The sequence below is a fragment of the Chiloscyllium plagiosum genome, unplaced genomic scaffold, assembly GCF_037043375.1.
Source record: "Chiloscyllium plagiosum isolate Xiang-an unplaced genomic scaffold, Cpla_swu_hap1 HiC_scaffold_3, whole genome shotgun sequence".
Taxonomy (NCBI): Eukaryota; Metazoa; Chordata; class Chondrichthyes; order Orectolobiformes; family Hemiscylliidae; genus Chiloscyllium; species Chiloscyllium plagiosum.
Genome location: NW_028270141.1, coordinates 41,604,140 through 41,626,038, shown reverse-complemented (window position 1 = coordinate 41,626,038; position 21,899 = coordinate 41,604,140). Strand labels below are relative to the sequence as shown.

Sequence of the window (21,899 nt, the reverse complement as noted above, 5' to 3'; positions counted from 1 at the left end):
GTTGTTAACTTTAAAACGAGTATGATTTATCAAGCCAGGTTTCAATCTGGGATCTGACTTGTCCTGTAATAACATCAGCTGGGATCATAACGTTGGGCACTAAATTATCCTCAACAGTGTTAATCTCTGGATTATTACCTCAATCATGCATAAATTAGCAAGGGTAAAGAAAACTAGAGAAAGGAATGTGTGGCTCAAATACTGATGTGGAAAAGTTGTTTCCAGTTTGTGGGGCAGTGGCACCAATATTTGGAAAAGTGGGGGCTGTACCAATGGGATGAACTACGTCTAAGCCACACTGGCATCAGTGTTCTGTGTGCTATATACAGGGAAATAAATAGGGAATAGTAGGAAAAAATAATGGAGCAAGGGATCAAATTTGGGAAGATGCGGTAAATCAATGGTTACAGGTGAGACAAGAAAGAAAGGTATTAACGTGAGAAATGATAAACAAGACTGTAAAAGGAGTGATAGGAATACAAATCAGAGTAAACCATCTAATAAGTTGAGAGGTTACAAAAATAATAATTGGTCAAAACTACAGGCTCAATAACTGAATGCATGTAGCATTCAAAATAAAACCGATGAATATTGTGAATCAAAATGATTAAATATGATTTTATAACTCTGAGAAATTTAGCTGCAGGATAAAACACAATCAGACCTGAATACTGAAAGAGACATAACATTTGGGAAAGGCAAGAAGCAATGAAAAGTTGAAAAGTTGCGCTATGGTATTAGCGCAATCAGAAATGTATCAGTTATGATTGAATGGTAGAGCAGACTCAATTGGCTGAATGGCCTAAGCTGCTTTTATATAGAATAGTACAGGACAGGGATGGACCCTTTCCTCCACCCCCTCCCCTCCCCTCATGATGTTTTGCCAAACATGACACCACATTAAACTAATCCCTTCTGCCTGCCCTCGGTCCATATCCCTCCAAATCTTGCATATTCATGTGCTTATCTAAAAGTCCTTTAAAGGCCCCTTTTGAATCTGCTTCCAGCACCACCCCGGCAGCGCGTTCAAGACTCTATCACCTTGTGTGTAAAAATTCCCCTCACATTTCCTTTGAACTTCCCTCCTTTCACCTTAAACGTATGCCCCCCAGTATTAGACATGTCAACTTGGAAAGAAAGATTCTGACCAGCAACTCTATTTTTGCATATCATAATTTTATAGATTTCTGTCAAGTCTCCGCTCAGCCTCCACCACTCCAGAGAAAACAACCCCAGTTTTTCTAGCATCTCCTTATAGCTCAAACCCTTCATTCCAGGCAGCATCCTGGTAAACCTATACTGCACCCTCTCCACATCCTTCCTATAATGTGACCAGAATTGAATGCAATACTCTAAGTGTGGCCTAACAAAATCTTATATAGCTGCAAAATGACATCCTGTATTCAATTCCCTGACCAATAATGACAAGTATACCATATGCCTTCTTTACTACCCTATCTACTTGTGTGGCCACTTTCAGGAGCTATGGACTTGAACCCCAAGACCCCTCTGTACATCAGTGCTGTTCAGGGTCCTGCAGGTAACTGTATATTTTTCCTTAACATTTGATCTCCCAGTACGTTATGGTCTTATCAAGAGGGGATAATACAAGTTCAGGACACCAAGATGTGCATGTATTTGGGTAGAGATGAGACATGAGAAAAGCAAGAAATCATTTATTTGTTTGATGTACAGGTACCCTAATAGTGACCACACTGTACAGCAGAAAATAGCAGGAATAAATAATGTCTGTCAACAAGGATTGACAATAATCCATGGAGGGTTTTAATCTACATATTAGTTGGAAAAATCTGATTGGCTAAAGTAAGTTGGAAGAAGAGTTTATGGAATGTTGTATCCAAAACAGCAAATTTTGGATACAACCAGAGAACAGGCTATTATTTGTCCTTGTTATGGACCAGGCCAGACCCCTTCAAAATATTTCAAGAAGGTAGCCCAGACCCTAACTTTTTTAGTTGTTTTGAGCAGTGTAGCATGCAATTTCCAGGAATGATGCAACTGGTCAAAACCCCTCGGATTTAAACAAAGCAGACTTTATTTTTCAGAGTACTGAATGAAACAAACAAAAGAGAACAGAATAACTTAATCTATTTGAAAACCCAACAGATTTTCTCAACTTAATGGTGCTGTTTCAAATATGTGCAACAATACCAATAAACACCCCTTGGCACAAAAGGTGAAGTCAAACACAGAGTCTTTCAGGAGGGAGAGATGGCAGAGAGATTCAGCATGGAACACCTTCTTCCATGTAGCTGGTTCTTTGACCAGCAGCCTAAAAAAAAATCTGACCAGCAGCTCTGACCAGCCAGACTGCGAAAAAAATCAAACCAAAACAGAGAAAAACTGAGCTGGGAGAACTAGCCACTCCCCATTCATTGTATAATTTTTTTTTAAACTTAAAGCTTCTTCAAGTAGATAAATGCAGACAAAATGGAACCTCTGTCTTTATGACCTGGCTGAAAAAAAGTCCCAAGGACAACCTAACCATGTTAAAGGAGCAACGTCATCACAACCTGATAATGTATAGCAAGATCGGACAACTGCTGAAAAAAGACACTTTTCAACAAGCCTTTCATCTTACATTCATCGGGTCATTTCACAAGAATTGAGGGAAAAACCAACATTTGTGCTGCATGAGAGAGGAGTAAAATCAGTTGGTAAGTGGACTCTGGTTAATACAGATGCTGTTATGGAGAATGTATTCAGTAATGCCAATTTGTCAGTTAACATCCTGGCTTTGTTAAATTTTAAATCAGGCAGGCTGACTCTGATTGATCAAGCCACTACCCTGAGAAATGAACAGGCAAAGGCTGTCACCTATTTTGTTGAGTTGGAACTAGGGCAGTATATGTACATGTTCTTTTTGTTTGCAAAGAACTGGGCCCTGTGTCTTAGTGTAAATAGCTTCCAGTGTGCCAGAAAATGTGCCTGACTGATGAAGTTAAATTGGTTGTCAGTATGATTCCTTACTCATTCAGGATTCCCAGCAAAATGCTGTTGAATTGCTGAATAACATGCAATGTTGGACAATGAGTTGCAATGTTGCAAGCCCAGGCTGGTTGAGTATGGTCAATACCTTGTTTGTTGCAAACAGCTGAAGAGATATGCTGTCTTCGGGATATATGAGGTAAAAACAATGACTGCAGATGCTGGAAATCAGATTCTGGATTAGTGGTGCTGGAAGAGCACAGCAGTTCAGGCAGTATCCAAGGAGCTTCGAAATCGACGTTTCGGGCAAAAGCCCTTCATCAGGGATATATGGCCGACCTACCTGGCATCACACAGGTACTGAAATTCATTTCCACATATGTGAGTTAGGGACATTGTCCTTTTGGCTTAATATCAGCATCCTATTCATAGTGGACACCACTTGTAGTGTGAAACAGCTAGCTTCAGCTGTTGCTCAAACCTTTGAGGTTCCTTGTCTTCCAGGGTAATCTGAGGTAGAGTGGGCACTTTTCAGGATTAACAGAAACATGATGAGAATTTTTTTTCTCAAAGAGCATCATGAGTCTTTGGAACTCTTATTTAAAAGGTTGTGGAAGCAGAGTCTTTGAATAGTTTTGAGGTAGAAATGGATGGATTCTTGCTAAGTAAGGAATGAAAGGTTAACGGCAGGGTGCGGTTGCAGGAATGTGGAATAATTGAGTTAAACTGGAGCATACTGTCAGAAACAGTATACTTCAATCAACAGATTCTCGGCACTGTTTTGGGAAGATAGCATGCCTGCCCCTTGGCAATGAAGTAGTATTTCAGGTGGAGTTTCTGCACTTACATGCATGTGTAATAGAGTCCAGGAGGGGCTTACCAATTGGATAAAAAATTGGCTTGAAGGTAGGAGACAGAGAGTGATGGTAGAGGGTTGTTTTTTGGACTGGAGGCCTGTGACCAGCAGTGTGCCACAAAGGTTGGTACTGAGCCCACTGCTTTTTGTCAAATATATAAATGATTTGAATATAAATATAGAAGGTACGATTAGTAAATTTGCAGATAGCACTAAAATTGGTGGCATAGTGGATAATGAAGGAAGTTATCTCAGAGTACAACAGGACCCTGATCAGAAGGGGCCATTAAGCCAAGGAATGGCAGATTAAGTTTCATTTGGAAAAATGTGAGGTGTTGCATTTAGGTAAAGCAAATCAGGGCAGTTAATGGTGGAGCCCTGGGGAGTTTTGTAAACAAAATTACCGAGGGATGTAGGTGCGTAGTTCCTTGAAAGTGGAGTTGCAAGTAGACAGGGTCGTAAAGAAAGCGTTTGGCATGCTTGCCTTCATTGATCAGTGCATTGAGTATAGGAATGGGGATGTTATATTGTGGCTGTCCAGGACATTGGTCAGGCCACTTTTTAAATATTGTGTTCAAAACTGGTCCCCTGCTTTGGAAAGATGTTGTTAAACTTGAAAATATGCAGAAAAGTTTTACAAAGATACCACCATGATTGGATGGTTTGAGCTATAGGAAGAGGCTGATTAGGCTGAGGCTTTTTTCACTGGAGCATTGGAGGCTGAGTGGGCAACCTTGCAAAGGATTACAAAATCATGAAGGGGCACGGATAGGGTGCATAGCCACGCTTTTCTCGTAGGCTGGGGGAGTCCAAAACTAGAGGGGCATAGGTTTTAGGTGAGGGGAGAAAACTTTAAAAGGACCTGATGCGGCAATCTGAGAGGTCTTCTTTGCCGAGCTCCGTGTCTCAGTTCAGGCAAAGTAGCATTCTCACCTCCCAATTAAATTACTTCTATGAGAATTCAGTATTTAAAGAGTTTTTGAACTTATCGAATTTAAACAAGTTCTGTTGTAAATTCTGCTTGATTAAAGAAACATGACAAAAGGTAAAGGCTCCAGCAAGTCCCAGCAGACATACACTCATCTGAGAAGTCAGACACTTCCACAGCCACAGCTGCAGCTCCCTACACTAGCCCCACGGAGTTGTTCACTCATGAGGCCCTGGCTACGGAGTTTGCGAAACTCCAAGAGACGATCGAGTCATCGATTGAAGATAAGTTCCACACCAGACTGAATCTTGTCAAGGCCATGCTCCACAAGCATGAAGAGTAGCTGGAAAGCTTAGGGCACAGAACAGAGGAAGTCAAGAGGAGGACCGCGGCTTCGGAAACCGAGATGTATTTGCTGTTTTGAAGAATTGGAGTACTGGAGAAGCAGGTACTTACCTTACAGGAGCAAGTCGAGAATCTTGGAAACAGAGGTAGGTGGAAGAACGATCACATTGTGGGGCTGCAGAGGGAGTAGATGGCAACCAGCCAGCGACCTTCTTTGAAAGTTGGCTGCCGCCATTTCTGGGCCTGGAGACCGAATTGGACCAGGTGAAAGTTGAAAGGGCCTAACAAATTGCGATGTGCAGGCTCGGCTTGTACCAGCACCCTAGCACCCTCAGATGGTCCTAGTGCGACTCCACAGCTACCGGGATAAAGTTAAGGTAATGGAGCCTCCAAGATAAACTTACCAAGATTTCAAGATTGAGTTCTTCCAGGACTTTGCTGCAGCTGTAATTCATAAAAGGAAGAACCTTTGATGAAGTTAAGAGAAGATTGAGAGACATTGGTATCCAGTATTCCCTGCTTTTCGGAAATTCTATTCTAAATTGAACCAGTCTGAGCATTGTAAGGATGGATGGGCTAAGATGGAGTCTTTAAGAACATGGATCTTCCAGGCATTGCCTTCAAACAGGCATCTGTCCTTAATGCCCCTTTAACAGTGCAAGAGGTACAGAAGGCTGTGAGGCAGTTGCAGAGTGGGAAGGCGCCTGGCCCTGACAATCTCCCTAGTGAGTCAGGACCAATGTTAGACATGTATAATTACTTGTACAGCCACGATCACCTTCCACCATCCCTGAGAGAGGCTAATATTTCTCTCATTGTCCAGAAAGGGAAGACTGCAGAAAAATGTGCCTCATATTGGTCTATCTTACTTTTGAACTCTGATTTTAAAATTTTGTCTAAGGTTCCTGCGTTAAGATTTGAAACTGTGCTGCCTTCTATTGTGAAGGATGACCAGACTGGTTTTATAAAAGGCCATAGATCCTCTAATAATGCCGGGCGGTAACTGAATATGATTCAAACTTGTCAGCAGTAGTCAGTTCAGGTGTTAGTGGTCTCCTTGGATGCAGAAAAGGTATTCAATTGGGTTGAGTGGCCATATCTCTTTTATACCCTTGAGTGATTTGGATTGGGGAAGGTTTTTATTAGGTGGTGTGAGGTTGAGCAATTTTAATATCTCACTATTACTTTTCACATTGGTGATTGAGCTGCTGGCAGAGGTGATTCGTAGGGGTCCTAATATAGCCGCCCCGAAAGTAAGATCTAAATTGCATAAGATCATGTTATACGCGGATGATATTTTTGTTTTTCTGTCGAACCCAGTGGTCTCTGTATCCCATCTGATACAATGTATCAATTAATTTGGCTTCTCTTCAGGTTATAAGATTAATTTCTCAAATTTGGAGGCTATGCATATGGAGGGTCTTAGGCGAATATTTGATATGGAGGGTGAATCATGGTTCCCCTTTAAATGGTCACAGGAGGATTTTCTTTATTTAGGCATCTTTATTACTCCTGTCTTTGATCAGTTGTTCAAGGCCAATTTTGCCCATTTGCCCAACAGGATTAAGCAAGATCTCCACCAATGGGAGGCACTTCCGATATCCTGGCTAGGTCGAGTAGCTCTTGTCAAAATGAATGTTCTCCCCCATTTGGTGTTTCCCATATGAATGCTCCCCTTAAGTTTTCCTAGGCAAACACTCCAGAGAATTAATGGATGGTTTAGCTCCTTTATTTGGTGTCATTGGTGACCTCTTATCAATCTGGCTAAATTGCAGTTGCCTTGGGTGGGGAGGAATGGATTTCCCTGATATTAAAAGATACTAATTAAGTTCCCTTCTACCCTTTGCTAGTGACTGGGCTTGTAAAGACCCAGCATCAATATGGCTGGATATTGAGGCCTCCCAGGCACAATGACCCCACATTAGCCTGCTGTTTTTAGATAAATTGAAGACGATTATGGAATATTGCCATAATCCAATAATTATTAATAGTCTCAAAGCATAGAGGGCAATGTGGCAGAGGGAGGGTAATGCATCCAAAAAAAATCCTTTCATATCCCTATAGCTGATATGCCGGGTTTTCAGCCAGGGATAATGGACCCAGGGTTTAAGCTCTGGGCAGCCAGGAGAATCTCCTGTTAGGGCAATTTATTTGAAGGTGAAATAGTGATATCCTTTGACCAAATAATCTGTAAGTACGGTTTAGCTAGCAGAGACCTTTTTTGCTTTTTTCAGGTCAGGGATTTTATTGAAAAAGGGACCAAGCTTTTGACCGACCCCTACTGATCTGTTATGGAGAAGAGGGTGTTTCATGCTAAAAGTACTCTCTCTATTAGTACTTCCTATCATATGTTAGGGGGTGATCTTTCAGAAGAAATTGAGCGGCTTTGTGGGGTCTGGAAGAGAGAATTAGGGGTCAAGATCTCTACAGAGACATGGGGGGACATTCGCGAGAACATGAAGAAGCTTTCAATCTGTAACAGGGCCCATGCCATGCAGCTAAAGATTCTGTATGGGGTCCATCTGGCCCCAGACCGTCTCTCAAAACTTAAGATGAGAGTATCTTCATTATGTCCTAAATGTAAAACAAGCATTGCCATTCTCACTCATTGTTTATGGTCTTGCTGCAGGCTCTGTTCATACTGGAGTGCTGTGGTAGGAGTTATAGAGAGGGTCTTGGGGCTGATGTTGAGATGGCCCTCTCTCTCTTCTCTTGGACCTACCCAATATGTCTGTTCTGGACACTCATGGGAAAAAAAACTTCTTACTTTCTGTGCAAGGAAAAATATTCTAATGTGTTGGATCTCTGAACCCCTGGGTCTGTTGGGTTGGTATAGGCTTACCATAGAACATATTCCTCTGGACATTTTTACAAATTTGGTACACCAGAAAACTGAAATTTTTTATAAGATATGGCAGCACTTTCTGGACTATTTAAATGTAGGTTTATCTGCCATTTTAACTCGGGTTTTTGTGTAGCCGTGACGATCTGATGTAGTGTACCTGATGTCCTTGAAGGAAGTATTTCAAATAATTTTTTGTGTAATACTTAGGGCTCGCGGAGGTCAGAAACTAATTTGTTTTGTTATGCTGAGCTGTTTTATTTATTGATTTATTAATTACTTTATTGATCTGCCTCTTTTGCACGAGTATAGTTGTTGTTTGTGTTGCTTTTCTTTCTATTTTGTTGTTATATACATATAGAGTATATTTTTTTCTCTTGGTTTTTTGGTGTTGTAATTTTTTCTGTATTTTCAGAACAAAAACCTTTCTTTCAAGAAAAATATCTATTTAAATAAGGAACCTGAGGGGTGACTTTTTCATTCAGAGAGTGGTGCCTGTATGGAATGAGCTGCCAGAGGAAGCTGGTAGAGATGGTTACAAATTACATTTAAAAGGCATCTGGATGGGTGTATGAATGGATAGGATTCAGAATCAAATGCTGGCAAATGGGACTTGATTAATTTAGGATATCTGGTGGGCACTGACGAGTTGGCTGGGCATGTCTGTTCCCAAGTTGCATAACTCTATAACTCTTATTACTATGAAACATAATCCCATTGAATAAACCAGTTTCTGGGCTCATGCGTGAAGATTGGTCACTTAAGTGAACCACTAGAGGGCAGTTGGTGGTCATGGGAATATATAACAGTAATAGCACAACCTTAAGGGGCAAAAATCTGATAATTAAATAAAGAACTAACACAAAAGTTAAATCCATAAAATTATTGACTTGATCTTACCTTCCCATATTTTTCCTAAATATTAAAGTTCTCCTTTCTATGTTCAAATCTTTGCATGTTCTTGTCCTGCAACAGCTCTGTAACCTCCAATAGTGCTCTTATTGTCACAGATCTTGGTCTTCCTCCAAATCTGATTTATATAGTACACCCAATTTTCTGAAACTTCCTTCCTAAAAATATCTGCCTTTTTTTCCTTCTTTGAGATGCTTCATAAAACACACCTCCATTTCAGGTTTTGATCATCTGTCCTAATATTTCCTTATAGAGCCCGGTGTTGAATTTTTTTCAAGTTATCTTAAGATATATTTTTGACATATCTTATAACATGTAAAATGTTATATTACATCGGTGGGACAATGTAAATACACATTCGTTCCGTCAACGTAGTGGGATGGATCAAAACTTATATTTGCGATATTCTGAGGTTTCCAATTAATTTGCTCACATAGCTATGTAGGATATTATGCAATTTAATTGAAGATGACAAGGTTCCACATGGTAGAATAATTAGTAAAGTTAGAACACGTGGGATTCAGGGTGAGCTAGCCAATTGGATACATAATTGGCTTAACGGCAGGAGACAGAGAGTGGTGGTGGTGTGTTGCTTTTTGGACTGGAGGCCAGTCACTAGCGATGTTCCACAGGGATCGGATCTGGGTTCTCTTTTGGTTGTCATTTACATAAATGATTTGCCTGAGAATATAGAAGGCATGAATGTAGGTGACACCAAAGTTGGTGGCCTGATAGAAGGTTTTCTAAGACCTCAAAGGGATCTTGATCAAATGGGTCAATGGGCTGAAAAATGGCAGATGGAGTTCAATTTGGATAAATGCAAGTTATTGCATTTTGGTATAATAAACAGAAGCAGGACTTGTACAATTAATGGTAGTGCCTTGAGAACAGAGGGACCTAGGGGTTAAAGTGCATAATTCTTTGAAGTTTGTGTCACATATAGACAGATTGGTTAAAAAGGTGTTTAGCATCCAAAAGAGAAAATGCTGGAAAATCTCAGCAGGTCTGGCAGCATCTGTAAGGAGAGAAAAGAGCTGACGTTTCAAGTCTAACTGACCCTTTGTCAAAGCTGAGGGTCAGTTAGACTCGAAACGTCAGCTCTTTTCTCTCCTTACAGATGCTGCCAGACCTGCTGAGATTTTCCAGCATTTTCTCTTTTGGTTTCAGATTCCAGCATCCGCAGTAATTTGCTTTTATAAGGTGTTTAGCATGTTTGCCTTCATTGCAGTCTTAGTATAGGATCTGGGAAGTCATGTTGAGGTTGTCCAGCACATTGGTGAGACCTCTTCTGGAGTACCGTGTCCACCCTGTTATAGGAAGGATATTATTAAGCTAGAGAGGTTTCAGAAGACATTTATCAGGAGTTTGCTGGGTATAAAAGATTTAAGTTATAAAGAAAGGCTGGATGAGCTGGGACTTCTTTCACTGGAGTGTAGGAGTTTGAGGAGTGACTTTATTGACGTTTATGAAATCATGGGTGGTATAGATAGGGTTAATGGTAGGTATCTTTTCCCTAGGATGGGAGATTTCAAGACTAGGGAACACATTTTCAAGGTGAGGAGAGACATTTGAAAAAGACATGAGGGGCAAATGTTTTACACAGAAGTTGGTTCACATATGGAATGATCTTCCAGAGGAAGTGGTGACTGTGGGCACAGTTCCAACTTTTAAAAAACATTTGGATAAAGACATGAAGAGGAAAGGTTTGGAAGGTAATGGGCCAGGAGCAGGCAGGTGGGACTGGTTTAGTTAGGGATTATGTTTGGCATGGACTGGTTGAACCGAAGGGTTTGTTTCTGTGCTGTATGATTCTATGAGTAGTTACTCTACAAATGTGACATTGATACAAAGGGTTTCACTGCTCAAGCCATTGTTATATTGTAACTACAGGATTAACCCAGGTCACCTGACATTGAGTTGAAGTGAGATTCCCTGAAAGAGTAGATTTCACTTCTCTTTACTGATATTTTGGATCTAGTTTGGATTAAAAAAAACATGCTTCACACTGAGACTACCCTTGTAGTTTAAGCATGACCTACAGCCGGAAAAGAGGACTTTACATGACTGTTAGTCTCGCAGTATAACAAACTACGAAAGCCTATGCCAACTGACCACATGTACAGTATTCGTGTTTACGATCAGATCCTGCTTGCAAGATATACATCAGTGAAGTGGGTTTCTAAACATCTCAGCTCATGCCGCAGACAATTTACCTTAGTATAACCAATGAAGCCTAATCTCTCTGGTAGGAAGTGGCTGAACCACAAGTATTTTCCCACATTGACAACTTACATTATGTAGTATCTTTAATGTAGGAAACGTTCCAATGTGTCCCCCAGAATGATCAAGCCGAAGCCACACAAAGAGCGATCAGGACAATAATGGAAAGCGAGTTCTAAGAAAGGGTCACTGGACCCAAAACATTAACTCTGATTTCTCTACACAGATGCTCTCAGGCCTGCTAAGCTATTCCAGCAATTTCTGTTTTTGATCATATAGTTTATTTTAAGGACAGCTCCTGAATGAGAATAAGAAGTGGAGACACAAGAGGTTTCAGGCAGAATTTCCAGAGATTACAGCCTAGGCCTACAGCTGAAGGCTCAATTGTTAATGGCAGAACAGTGAAAATCAAGGATACTCGAAAAGTCTGAATTAAAATTCATCTCTTAACTGGGCTTGTGGTCAGCTATCGCTATGGCACATAATGTAACTCGGTGTCAAATTGTGTTGATAACATACCTGTGAAATGCCTTGGGATGTTTGACTCCTTTATAGGTACTACATCTGTTACTATTAATGTTGGTGGGTTACAGCCACTGATGTAGGCCTGTCCCACAAATCAACTGGTGCTTAGCGAGATAGCTTGACAAATTGATTCCAGCTGGTGAGCAGTATCGGAAGGAGTATAGAAAAGCACTACTAATTCCCTCAAACCATAACGCATTTTAGAGAGGCAACTGAGTAAAAAGCTATGATTGTTGACTCAGATGCCATAAGAACCAGATAGGAGCAGTAGATCATGTCCTTCTTTGAGCATGCTTGGTTATTCATGACAGTTATGGTTGGCTGTCTGCTCTAACTCCACTTTTCCTGAATGTTCCCAATTATGCCATGGTTCAGGGACGTATGTTTTCAAAAACTTATTCTTTAATGGATTGTGTACATTGCTAGCAAGGCAGCATTTTTTGCCCATCCCAATTGCTCTCAAGTGGTTTGTTTGGCCATGTCAGAGAGTAGTTACCAGAAAACCACATTGCTGTTGGCATAGTATAATATGTTGGCCAGGTTTCCTTCCTGAAAGGATATTAATAAACCAGATTGATTAATGTAAAAAACTATGTTAAACCTCACTGGTGTAATGTGCTGAAAATCAATGCCTACTATTTCCAAAGTCATCAAAATTATTGTATAAATGTACACAAAATTCCCCAAAGTACTGGTCTTTTAAACTCCGGATAACAGAAAGCACAGACCTGGTTTTTGTATTTAACAACAACTATTACTTGTTACAAATAAGTAGATTGTACAGATAAACAATTATGAACTGCTGACATATAACCCTACTAGCTAGAACCGTAACCCACTCATAAACTCTGCTTACACTCGCATAGTTAAAAATCGCACAACACCAGGTTATAGTCCAACAGGTTTAATTGGAAGCACTAGCTTTCGGAGCGACGCTCCATCACACAATCACCTGATGAAGGAGCGTCGCTCCGAAAGCTAGTGTGCTTCCAATTAAACCTGTTGGACTATAACCTGGTGTTGTGTGATTTTTAACTTTGTACACCCCAGTCCAACACCGGCATCTCCAAATCATACACACACACAGACACAGACAGGAAAGAAAAGGGTGTTATGGATGGAGGAAAAGACTAGGAAGTCTGTTCAATGGCCCTTGTCCATTGGTTCACTAAGATGGTCCTTTTGGCCTGTCAGGACTTGCTCCTCCTTGAACCTCTGTCCCCAGGTACTTTCACTTACTTGCAAGAGGTTGATGCACACTTTTAATGTCTCCGACTTGTTGGTTAAGATTCACAGCTCATAGCAACTGATGAGGGAAATAAACTGGTTTTCTTCAGGCTTGAGGTGGTTTTTACTGGAGAGAGAAGGTACATTGGAGATCAAATGACTTCTTCTTCAAGATTCACACTCAGACATTGTTCAACAACCTGGAAACCAATCACTTAGTTGTTGACAGCAAAATGTCTTTGTCATTAACAACTGGTCACCAGTCCACAGATCAAACAGCTATTTGAGCTACAAAGTTCCATTTATACACATCCGTGGCTCCAGCTTGTCTGTAACTAGGCTTCCCCCATTACTTAAACAAGCAATTGTGTAAACAGTCCTTACTTTTCAAAAGTACAGGAATCATTCAACCATCCTTGGCTTTTAAAACAGCATTTTTCCCACTTCAGTCAACAATTAAAAATAGAGAAATAAATAATTTTTCCATTAATAGTTTTATTGTCACTATTACTGGGACTAGTTTTGTGATTTCAGGTTTTATTAATTGAATATGAATCCACCAGCTTCTGCAGTGGAATTCAAACTCAAGTCACCATTACCATTAGTTTGGGGCTTTGGAATACTAGATCAGTGTCATTTCCACCATATCAATACCACCTGATCGAGGCCTTTATGATTATAAGAGGACTTGTTGGGTGTACATAAGAAGTTTTACACTTATTAAAAAGGCAAAACATATAGGGAAACTGTGATGTAAACTGTGAGATTTACATACATAATTTTTGGGTCTGGTTTTTGAGTTAGTAACCAGTGAATTTTCCTTAGTATCTAATAATTAACATGTAAGTATTTCTGTAACCATGGTGATTTCTTTTAAAAACACTTTTTGAAACCTGGCTGAGGAGTGAATGAGTTTGTGCACTAATAGTCATTTAGAATCATAGAGTCATAGAGATGTACAGCACGTAAACAGACTCTTCGGTCTAAACTTGTCTATGCTGACCAGATATCCCAACCCAATTTAGCCCCACCTGCCAGCACCCGGCCCACATCCCTCCAAAACCTTCTTATTCATATACCTATCCAGCTGCCACTTAAATGTTGCAATTGTACCAGCCTCCACCATATCCTCTGGCAGCTCATTCCATACTCATACCACCCTCTGCAGGAAAAAGTTGCCTCTTAGGTCTCTTTTATATCTTTCCCCTATCACCCTAAACCTATGCCCTCTAGTTCTGGAGTCCCCCACCCTAGGGAAAAGACTTTGTCTATTTATCCTATCCATGCCCCTCATGATTTTGTAAACCTCTATAAGATCACCCTCAGCCTCTGACACTCCAGGGAAAACAGCCCCAGCCTGTTCAGCCTCTCCCTATAGCTCAAATCCTCCAACCTTGGCAACATCCTTGTAAATCTTTTCTGAACCCTTTCAAGTTTCACAACATCCTTCTGATAGGAAGGAGACCAGAATTGCACGCATTATTCCAAACGTGGCCTAACCAATGTCCTATATAACTACAACATGATCTCCCAATTTTGTTTGTTTTTAAAAGGTTGTGACCCAGCAAAGTAATTAACGGGACCATGGAGATTTGTTAGCAAGTCCTAGAATCTGTTTCTTTTAAACTTAAGGGAACCACCCATAATTGAGAGACTTTTAATTTCACTTTTAATATTGGATGTTTTTTTTCAGTCCTGTGATGATCTTGGAAGCAGATGGCTATATAGAGCAGTGCTCAGAGGAAGAGATAGATATGGTGATTAGGTCCTTAAGAGTGAAAAGTTAGTTTTGGTTCCAGATCAAATAAAGACCTAGAAGTATTTACTTAAGCTAAGTACACTGAAGCTCAAGTGAAAGAAATGTTGAGGAAGAATCTATACAAAAGCTGTTTTGCTTATTTTCAATCTGTAAAGGAGTGTTTTGGGATTAATGGGATTAAACCTTTACAGTGTGTTTAAAACTTATTTTTGTATTATACGTGGATCATTTAAATTATTCTATTTTGTCATATCATTTGTAATAACTTCTATTTTGTTTTTAAAGCAAAATCAGCAGCATTGTGTACTTGTGGTTCACTGACAGACATTTTGTTAAAATCTAAACCATTAAAGCAATCTATCAAATTGGGTTTCTGTCTGGGAAATGACTTGTCAGGTACAAAACAGTCAATAATTAATCCAAAGAAATTCTTTAAAAACTCTTTTCCTAAATATGACGACAACATGGAAATCATGATCACCAAAGAGTGGTTGAGATGAAAAGTGTCAGAGTATTTAAAGGGAATCTGAGTAAGTAGATGTGGGAGAAAATAACGGAAGAATGTGCTGACAGCACTAAGTAGGATGGAGGAGATTCAAGGAGCATGAATACTGACATAGGTCAGTTGATCTTTTTCTATATTGAATGTTTTATGTAACATGAAGAGCTGCTATTGTTAAAAGCAACTCAAGAGGAAGTAGGAGTATATGGAGTAGGATGGATTGGACAGGAAGAAGCTTACTGCAGCTACTGTCTGGAGTTCGACAACCTGATAATGGATGGAAACATGCGGGTCAGTGATAAAAAGGTTGTGTTTTTTGTTTTGCATCCACAGCTGGAGTTCTTTCCAGCAGCAGTAATTCCACAAAAGGGAAAAAAAAGTCATACTTGATAATGGAAGTGAACCTTAGAGGAATGAGTGAATGAGTGAAATTATCATCAACATCTTCAAGAGAAAGGAGACATCATTGTGTAAAACACATCAGAATGCAGCCTTGTTATGACTAGGACATGAATAGTTGATGTCCAGCACCATATACAAATGATTACAAAAGGGGTGTTACAAGCAAAGCGACTAAACTGAGTGGTCTGTAATATTTATATATTAATAGTTTTGAATTGAACCTAAACAAATGTAGGGATGATGTTTTGTAACAGTGTGGAAAAATGACTGTTTCATAAACAGATAGTTCAGATGTACTTAGTGACTCACAAAAATCTGTATCTCGTTGACACTCATTGGCATTCCAACATGGTGCAGTCTGGTCAGGTTTTTATGAGCAAGAATAATGTGATGCAAATATCCATAGAGAGATTTTTAAAAATCTCTAAACTACATCTAAATAATTTCACCTGTATAGCAAAATGGCTGCATTGAAAATGTTGAAGTTGACATTTCAGAGAGCTGAGTACGTGGAAGGCAAGCAGGTCACACTTGGTACTGTAGATTGCAGGCTGGTAATCAAGGTGGTGAGAATTGGTTTAACTCAGTTGGCTGGATTGTTGGATAACAGAGCAGTGTGATGCCAACAGCGTGGGTTCAATTCCTGTCACCAGTTAGAAGTTACCATGAAGAACTCACCCTCTTCCCTCACCTCAGGTTTGGTGGCCCTCAAGTTAAATCACCACCAATCACTTCTCTCAAAGAGAGGTTTGGTAAGACTATGGTTACCCAACAACAATCAAGGTGTTCACCTCCCCTAACCTCCATATCCCTTTCTTCTTGGCCCCTTACTACTGAACCCCCACATGTTCACACTCATCACCTGGAATTACAACTGAAACTGTCATCCTTACCTTAAGTCCCATCCCTACACAGTTTACTGCTGCCCACAATTGTGATGCACACTCCCCTTTGATGACACAGTGGTGGTGACTGCTAATAACTTACCCAACACCCACAATATTCCATGTGTTCCCATGCACTACCATTTCCCCCATCCCCTTATATGCTGAATTTCCCCCTTTTGCCTTCCTTGCCCCTCTGCATCCCAGGTTGCCGTCTCCAATTTCCAAAACTTTCAAACCACAGTAGAGGCCTCTGAAATCTCCCCCATCCCCCCAGTCTTGACTTTCATTCCACTGATACTCAGAAATCCTCTGATTCTGCTTTGGCCCACCTTCTGGTGACTTGAGTTGAGAGAGTTGACTGATGAAAAAGCTTAAAAATGTGTTGCTGGAAAAGCGCAGCAGGTCAGGCAGCATCAAAGGAGAAGGAGAATCGACGTTTCAGGCATAAGCTGACTGATGACTGACCAGACCCCTGATTGGTTTCCATTTAGCTCCCAACCAATGAACCACAATTTTTTCACCATATTCCATATTGTTCAGGGATTGTGAAAATTCAGCCCAAAGACTGCATGCCATTGCAGTTTGATATAACGAAACATACAAATTCTTTCATAACCATGGGTCAAATAAATAAACCATTCATTTCTTAAATAAAATCTATAAGTGAATCTTTGCTACATCACGCACTGAACATATGGAGTTCATGAGGCAACTTCACTGGTTAAAAAACTGTTCATTTGAGATGTGTGTGTTGCTGAATGGGCCTCAATTTATTGCACATCACTAGTTGCTCAAGAAGGTGGTGCTGACTTGCCTTCTTGAACTGCTACAGTCCTTTCTAGTGCAGGTGCACCCACAGTGCTTCCTGGAAGGAAGTTCCAAGATTTTGACTCAGTAACAGTGATGGAATGGCGATTGTTACAAATTAGAATTGCAATATACACTAATATACACAATAATATACACTACTGTCACTTTCAGCCGTGAAGGGAGTGAATGTTGAAGGCAGTAAATGAGGTGCTAATCAGGTAGGTTTTTTCAACTTGGATGGTAGAGCTTCTTAAATACTGTTGGAGCTGCACTCATCCAGTCAAGTGGGAAGGAATTCATCGTACTCCTGATTTGTACTTGTAGATGATGGACAGGCTTTGGGGAGTCAGGTGACTCGGGATTCCAAGTGTCTGACCTGCTCTTATTGTGGTATTTATGTGGCTGGTCCATTTTAGTTTCTGATCAATGGATCCATGTCTATACAGAAGGACTCGGCGATGGTAAGTGAATGTCAAGGGTTTTTGTTAGATTCTCTCTTGTTGGAAATGGACATTGCCTGGCACTTAGGTGGTGCAAATGCCACTTGCCATTTGTCAGCCTAAACCTAGACATTGTCCACGTGCTGAACATTGTAGAGTCATCAGCAAACAGCTTCATATCTAACCTTATGATGGAGGGAAGATCATTGACGAAGCAACTCAAGATGTTTGGGCCTAGGACACTACTCTGAGGAACTCTTGCAGAGATATCCTGGAGCTGACACGACTAACCTCCAATAACAACAACCATGTGACACCAAACAGCAGAGAATTTTCACCTCTGGTTCCCATTGGCTAAAGTTTCACCGGAGCTGTGTGCTTGGTCAATGCTGCCTTGTCAAGAGAAATCACTCCCTCACCTCTGAAATTCAGCTCATTCATTTGTGGTTGAACCAAGGCTGCAATTTGGTCAGGAATGGTGTGGTTTTGGCAGAACCGAAACTGTTAAACACTTGCACAGTGCTAGCAAAACACTGGAGGGGGACTGAGAAGCAGCAAGAGAAAGGAAAGTGAACGGAACATTTCTTTTTTTCCCAAGAATATACTAACTGGCTAATGGAACTTTAATTCTGTTTTGTTGCAGTATTGTGTCAAGTCACTTCATCTTATTCTATGCAGGAAAACAGCTCCTTATTCCATTACATGCAACCAGCTCAACTTCAGAGTTCCTGTTCTCAAACTGCTAACAAGGCCTACACAGCTCAAGGACCTTGCAAGGATCTGGCATAAACTCAAATTATTGGATACCATGAGACCCCAATGGCTCCATCATAACCGGCTGACCCAGGATAGGGTAGGTAGGTACATAGGTTGGTGAAAATACTTTCCTAGTGGGGGATGTATTCCTACTGCTTGACCAGGTTGGTGGCCAGATAGAGGCAGCTTGGTGAAGCCTCCACCCTCTTGGAGTCATCTCACAAACATATCATGGGTATTGACATTACTAACAAATGCAGGCGTGAGTCTATGGAATGGCAAGGAGGGATCATTATTTGTGGGGTCCTCTTAGGGGCTTTTATTTAGGGCGAGATACTGTTGGAATTTTTTAATCTAGGGGATTATATTCAGGAATCGTTATTTGTGGGGGTGCAACACAGAATCAGGAGAGGAATCTCCATGAAGCTTCTAGGGACAGAGCAGGGCACAGGGCCTGGCTCCAGGATAGTAGCAACCAAGGTCCAGACAACAATGATGAAAGAAGAGGGCAGTTGGATAATTTCCCTTGAAAGCAACCCATATTCAAACGGGATGGTGGGGAGATCCAAGATGGAGGCGGTCTGAGTGGTCTGCTATGCTGGGCTCCGTGCCATACGCCTTGGCAAGGTGGACCTTTATCGCCCCTGCACCTCACCCCCACCCCGTTAACCACCCTGTGGAGAAAAATCAATAATAAAAAGTTACTGAACACCTGGAGCTGCTAAAATTTATGGTTTGACAGCTCTAAGATCAGGATGAAGGTGAATAATGGAAAAGGGGGCGAAAGGAGTAGAGCAGACAGGGCACTCCCTGACTGTGTTGGGGGTGCACGTAGCCATTAGATTAGATTACATTACATTACAGTGTGGAAACAGGCCCTTCGGCCCAACAAGTCCACACCGACCCGCCGAAGCGAAACCCACCCACGCAGACACGGGGAGAACGTGCAAACTCCACACAGTCAGTCGTCTGAGGCGGGAATTGAACCCGGGTCTCAGGCGCTGTGAGGCAGCAGTGCTAACCACTGTGCCAACGTGCCGCCCAATTTGGAATTGCTCAAACTTCCGGGGCAGCCCCTTTGGATTTAATGGGGCAGCAGCATTTATACTCGGAATTTGCCAAGCTCCGAGAAAAGATTGAAGCAGCGATGGAGCCTATAACTGCCATGCTGAGAAAACAGGAACAGGGGAGTCAAACACTGGACCAAAGAGTAGAAGCAGTGGAGCAGAGGACCGCGGCATCGGAGACAAAGCATCTGAACACTGGAAGACCAGGTTCAGGTCCTTCTGGAACAAGTGGATGACCTGGAAAACAAAAGTAGAAGAAAAAGCTCACAGCTCATGGGTCTCCTGGAACGCAAGGACCTCATTGGATTCCTGGAGAAGTGGCTCCTGACGTTCCTGGGGCTGGAGTTGGAGTTGGGCCTGGTGTGTGTGGAGCAGGCCCACCGGATCGCAATGTACAGGTCCAGGCCGGACCCGCCTCCCCGCCCAGTCCTAGTGTGACTCCAGCATTACAAAGAAAAACAGTTAGTGATTGAAACAGCAAGAAGGTTGGGAAGAGATCCAGAGGCTTTAATATACAAAGGCTGAACAAAGGTACCTTGGAGTGCAGGTTCATAGCTCCTTGAAAGTGGAGTCGCAGGTAGATAGGATAGTGAAGAAGGTGTTTGGTATGCTTTCCTTTCTGATCAGATATTGAGTACTGGAGTTGGGAGGTCATGGTGCGGCTTTACAGGACATTGGTTAGGCCACTTTTGGAATATTATGTGCAATTCTGGTCTCCTTCCTATCGGAAAGCTATTGTGAAACTTGATAGGGTTCAGAAAAGATCTACAAGGATGTTGCCAGGGTTGGAGGATTTGAACTACAGGGAGAGGTTGAATAGGTTAGGGCTGTTTTCCTTGGAGCATTGGAGGCTGAGGGGTGATTTTATAGAGGTTTATAAAATCATGAGGGGCATGGATAGGATAAATAGACAAAGTCTTTTCCCTGGGGTGGGGGAGTCCACAATTAGAGGGCATAGGTTTAGGGTGAGAGGGGAAAGATGTAAAAGAGACCTAAGGGGCAACTTTTTCACGCAGAGGGTGGTACGTATATGGAATGAGCTGCCAGAGGAAGTGGCGGAGGCTGGTACAATTGCAACATTTATCAGGCATCTGGATGGGTACATGAATAGGAAGGGTTTGGAGGGATATGGGCTGGATGTTGGTAGGTGGGACTAGATTGGATTGGGATATCTGGTCGGCATGGACGGGTTGGACCAAAGGGTCTGTTTCCGTGCTGAACATCTCTAAGACTCAAAAATAATGTTTTTTAAAGACTTTTCAGGAGCCAGAGTTAAGAAGATAAAGACATTTGATGAAGTTAAGGGAAAATTAAGGGATCTGAACACTCAATATTCCTTGAGGTACCTGGCGGTGTTGTGTTTTGCTCATGGAGGGACAGTATAAAATTTTGATTCAGCAAAGGAGACCAAGGACTTTGTGAACTCTTCGAAATAAAGGACTTAGGTTGGGACTGGGGGCATGGGGTAGTGGTGGTGGTGGGGACACCTTTTACGGACAATGGTACAGTTTTTAAAAACTTTTTCTGCCTCTCTTTTTCTCCTCTCTCCCCTTTTTGTGGTTATTGGTTTTATAGCTTTTGTACTGTCTTGGTGTAAAACCTAATTTATTTATCATTTCAGTCAGTTGGTTATTGCCTGGGTTTTTTTTTTGCTGCTGTCCTTTTTTTTGGATTGGGGGTGGCTATATCTGTGGTTAAGATGTATGGAGAAGAGGTGTAGAGGGGGCACGGTGGGTATCCATTGTTAACTCTCAGAATGTAAATAATATGTTTCTTTTTATCTGTGCATTGCCTGGGACTGGGGCGCGGCCTCAGCTGGAAGGAGCCAAGATGGTAGCAAGAATTGAGAGGATTGCCCCCTATGGGCAAGGGAGGAGATCTCTAGTAAATTGGGATTTATTTGGGTGTTTGTTTAAGTTAAATGTAGTGGTTCGTGTTTTAGTTGTAGTTTTTTTATAGGAGTAGTTTTTAGACTTCAGAGTTAATGTCTTTATCACTCACCGCAACTCAGATAAGCTTTGTCCTCTTGGGAAACCATGGGCTGCCCTGGATGACCATGGCTAGTGATTTGTTCAGGTGGTGCACCTGGAATATAAAAGGCAGCCATCCCCCCATTTAAAGAAAGAAGGTGCTGTCAGGCCTTAGGCAGGAAAGGGTGGGCATTGCCCTGCTGCAAGAGACGCACTTAACTGATAAGGAACATCTGAAGCTGCAGCAGGGGGTATATGACAGGGTATTCTTCTCCTCCTTTAGCTCCAAGAGTAGAGGAGTAGCTATACTGGTAGGAAGGAACCTCCTATTCCAGGTAACTGAGCAAATTAAGGGTGAACATGGATGGTTTATCATTCTTAAAGCTCTAATAAAGGGGACTTGGCAAGATGGCGGTGATTCATTAGAACTACCATGATGGCTCTGCCTAACAGCCAAGGCATATTGGTGTTTTTTATCATTCTTGGAGTGGGAAGGATGCCA

General features: G+C 41.5%; 1 pseudogene; it reads right to left on the bottom strand.

Annotated features, from left to right (window-relative positions):
* The window catches only part of LOC148150573 (cilia- and flagella-associated protein HOATZ-like), a 45,354-nt pseudogene extending 23,820 nt beyond the window's left edge, over positions 1-21,534 (bottom strand).
* Between the last annotated feature and the right edge of the window lie 365 nt (positions 21,535-21,899).